The sequence below is a fragment of the Corvus brachyrhynchos genome, unplaced genomic scaffold, assembly GCF_000691975.1.
Source record: "Corvus brachyrhynchos isolate BGI_N302 unplaced genomic scaffold, ASM69197v1 scaffold705, whole genome shotgun sequence".
In the NCBI taxonomy this organism is placed as follows: Eukaryota; Metazoa; Chordata; class Aves; order Passeriformes; family Corvidae; genus Corvus; species Corvus brachyrhynchos.
Genome location: NW_008238346.1, coordinates 564,415 through 568,674, shown reverse-complemented (window position 1 = coordinate 568,674; position 4,260 = coordinate 564,415). Strand labels below are relative to the sequence as shown.

The 4,260-nt window shown below is 47.7% G+C and overlaps 1 long non-coding RNA gene across 1 annotated transcript in view; it reads right to left on the bottom strand.

Annotated features, from left to right (window-relative positions):
• The window catches only part of LOC108446952, a 12,291-nt gene extending 8,423 nt beyond the window's left edge, over positions 1 to 3,868 (bottom strand). Inside the window, exon 1 of the long non-coding RNA XR_001862295.1 lies at positions 3,753 to 3,868. This is a non-coding gene — a long non-coding RNA (uncharacterized LOC108446952). The remainder of the gene's footprint in view (positions 1 to 3,752) is intronic.
• Positions 3,869 to 4,260: the final 392 nt, after the last annotated feature.

Below are 4,260 nucleotides of genomic sequence, written 5' to 3'. Positions count from 1 at the left end.
AAAGATTATACTCCTTTGTCTAAAAGACATTCAGATTCACAAAAGGCCAGGCTATATTATGCCCCTGCCTTATACTAAAAACTCAGCTGGTTAAGCCTACCCAATTCTGTTTCCTTCTCTGTATCCTCTTTCATTCCCATTTCTCCCTTCCTACTCCAGCACAGTAAAGGCAGTGCTGGCATAGTCCCTGAGGTGCTTCCATCACGCAGGGTACATCATCTAGCATGTTTCAGAAGACAGGAATATTGTGGAGCCAGGAAGTCTCTCAAGACCACATTTTTCACAAGTAGTCTCTGACTGCAAGTGTGAAACACTCCAGGTGAAAGGATTCCTGCAGATGGCAGATTACTGCAATCCCTGTCATAAGGATTTATGTCCTTGACCAAGCCCATATTTCCACCTGTCTCAGAACCTGCCCAGTCCTGAGTGAAGTTTTGTGCACTCATCCACGTTTCATGCTGTTCCTGCTTCTCTTCTCAAGGCTATATAAATCCTGAGGAAGATGCTTGCTCCACTGCAACAGATACCTAGCACTGGTATCTACTCCCTTCACTAGATTCCTGCTTGTTCTTCCTGAACCCAGAAGCAAGAACCTCCCACAACACTCTTGTGTATGTGCAGATGTCTGCCTTTGAGGTAGTTCCTCCTGGTGAAGAGGAAAACCCCTGCCAAAGGGTGAAGAGGTCAGCTAAAACCTGCCATTTTCATTTACTCTCATGGTATCATGTTTTATACTGCCCGTGATTGCCTCCTGTTCCATGGCTCCCACGGCTTGCTCACATCCCCTTTCCCCAGGCAATATTGGCTATGTGAAACACAAGAACAGTCTCCTGACCAGGCAGTGTAGCAGCTCTCACGGAAAACACCTTCTCACCAGATGCTGGAGCTGGACATGCAGTATTGAAATGTCAGATCAGGTGGTGTCTCAGGTCAGGATACCACAAGTGCAGCCTTTCCTTTCCCATGGGCACAGCCATGGAGTTCAGTCACATCACACCAGCTTCTTTTTGGCTGAGTATACGAGCTCGGTCCCTGCTCCCAAAAGAGAAAGCTATCCCTTACATCAAAGGACAGGGGATTATTCTTTTGTGCCAAAGACTCCGGTTTCTTATCTCTGACGGCTCAATCATCACATCATCTGTGGCAAAAAGATGGCTGGCAGCAAGATTAGATTACAGCGATTTAAAATGTCTCTCTCAGATAAGCGCAGACCAGGAGTATTCAAAAGTACACATAATCAGATTGTAAACTTGACTATCACAGCACGCCTCAGACACCAAGAGTATAAATACAGATTAGACAAATTTTGGGAAGACAGGTCCATTAAAAGTGCTATTGCATTATTACTTATTAAAAGTAAGGGATCAGGTGCAGTTTCTGCTGTTGTTGGAATCTCCTAAAGTGATAATTCTGGATAATAGGGCTCAGGGGAAGGCTTATACTGTATGTCTCTGTCCTGTATCCACCCACAACAGGGAAATGTGCCTGTGGTCTTCAGGTTGTATCCAGAATTCTCGCTCCATGACTGACTCTTGTGTGCATTTGCTGAAGAGTTCTGCAGGTGTAGTGTACTCACAGTGTATAAGGTGTGCTCCACTAGGCACATCAGTATCACTCACTGGCCACTCATCACAATTCAGAGATAATCATCTGCCTAAATGAGACATCGAGATTGTCTCTCTCATTTGCCTTAGCCACTCATTGGCATGCAAATCTCTATTACAATCCCAAGAGAAATTTCCTCTGACCTCTTTCTAATTTCCTTCTTGCAAGTTCTTTTTCTGTCTCACCTCATCTCTTTGAATTTCATTCCTTTAGATTAAAGCCTCCTTAAGAGACTTGTGCTGGGAAGGTGACACTTTTTAGTTGATCCTCTGGGGATTAGATCCACCTGGTCAATCTGTTGTATAGAAGACAAAGGATTGGACTGATAATAAGGTAGCTCCACTTCCAATCCTTACTACTTTGCTGATCATACTGTGACTCAGTTTCCTCCATTTATACAACAGAAGTGGCCTTTGTGAGGAGCTTTGGGCTCACTAAAGGAAAGGAGTTAAGTGCGTGTATTAATTATTGTTATTACCCGACAGGCTGTAACTAATAGTAACCATTTAGCTGGGAGATGTGGAAACAGGTATGCAGTTAATTGGTAGATTTAGCTGAGGTCAGGTGGTTACATTGCAGACAATACATCATTGTTGTAAGCAGCATGAAGTTATGCCCAGGCTGAATTACTGTGAGTCTCCCTTCACCTCTGGTCTTGTGCTAATATCCCAAGACGTGTCACCAGTGAGCATTTGAGTGAAATCTCTAGAAGAATGTGAAACAAATCTGTAAATCGTTTTCTGAAATGCCCTGCCAAAAAAAAAAAAAAATCAATAAGGTCTTCCGTGTCAGGAAGGAAATGTTAAAAAATATTAATTAAAAAATAAACTCTCCCGTAAATCAAATGGGAATGAGTGAGAACAGGCAGACGGGGATGGAATAAAATTCCAGTGGAAGAGCTTTTAATTCCCTCCAGTTTCAACGCCTGTGGGCATTTGCAAGTGCCTGTCAAAGCTCAGGGCCCTGTCCTGCTGTGTAGGCAGTCACCAACAGTGCTGTCTTGTAGTCAGGGAGCAGCAGCTCCCGTGCCCAGCAGACACCAGCCTCTGCAGGCAGCGTTTGGTGATCTCCTCCGGCCACCACTATTACTGCTCCCCGGGGAGGACATATACTGAGAGAGAAGCACAGCTCCTGGGGGAGAAATCGCTGGTCCTAAAAGCGTGAGAGACAGCTAGAGCAACAGGGGCTTTTTTCTGCTGATGAACCACTGGAGGGGAATCTCCCTCTCCACCGAGCGCTGTCATGTCATTTCCAAAAGCTTGTCCCTGTCTCCATCAGCATTTATGTGGGTACATCTCTGCCGTGTATGAGTGATTTATTTAAGCATCGGCAGCTACTGTAAGAGGCAGTACAGTGAAGCACAAGCGGAGGAGGGAACAGAGGGGCAGAAATGCGACTTTTCCCTGTGAAAGCAATCACAGGTGCCTATTCTGAGCAACTCCAGTGCACTTACATCAGTCACAGGAGGAGGGAAAAAGAATGGGTCATTTCAGAGCCTCCTCAGATATTTAGGGCCACTCAATTAATCGAATTAAAACATTTCCTCTGGGAAGACTATACACACATGCATGTAGTGTTCCTTCACTCTGCACATCTGCTTCCAGTCCATGTGTTTCAGTATGCTGCGGAGCAGGCTTTAGGTGTTTGAACTGATGGGAGGCACAGGGGAGGAAGGGATCGGATGATACGAGTTTAAAAGTTGGGATAAGTCCGTGTTTGGAGTGTGTGTGAGAGAGGGGGAGTGAGTAACCAGCCACTCACGACACAGGCACGGGGCGTCCTGGCGGGGCGGCTGCGGGAGGAGTGTGATGCAGAAGCGGCGAAGTGAGAGGGAGCAGAGAGAGAGCGAGCGGGAGAGGAGCGAGCTGAGACTTCCACAGAGGCAGCCGCGAGAAATCACCAGCCAGGATTTGCTCCTCTCTCTCTCCCTCTCTCTCTGATTTCAAATCAGCTCCTCCCCCGTGTGGTTGTGGCTTTGCCTTCCATCACAAGCCTGATCAGCAACACCAGTCTTGGGAAAAAAGAAAAAAAAAGAAAGAAAAAAAAGGGGGGGGGGATGAGCAAAGAGAAAAAAGGAAAAAGTGCAAAAGAAGAAAAAGGAAACAAGAGGGGGGGAAAAGAGAGGGGAAGAAAGTAATCTCCTCTACCCCTCGGCTGCATCCAGCACAGAAGAGTCCGAAACTTTACGTGGAGTTCTCGCCGTGTTTACCCCGCGGCGCCTGAATCGGCAGCGCCCGGCTCCCTCGCTCCTGCGCTCTCCTACTTGCTCTTTCTCCCTCGCACTCATCAGCAGTCGGCAGCGATGGAAAAAGTTGCTGGCTGGTACCCAGCCTGGCACGTTGCTCTCCTGTACTGGACATGGCTTTTCCTCTTCACTTATGGCTTTACCGATGCAGAAATAACTTGCAGATCCTGCCGTTCCCAGGTGCAGCCGCAGCAGCAGCCGCAGCAGGGATTACTGATGCACTTGAGGACCGACAGAGGAGAAGAGGAGCAAAGGAGGTTCCTCGGGGAGAAGGGAGGTGAGAGAGGGCAAGAAGCCGGGACGGAGGATGCCGGGTTGCAAGCGACCGTCACCCCTGCTCCCGCGGAGACGAAATTCAGCGGCTGGGAGACACGGCGAGTGACGAGGGAGCCAGAGAAAGTGGCCGGGGA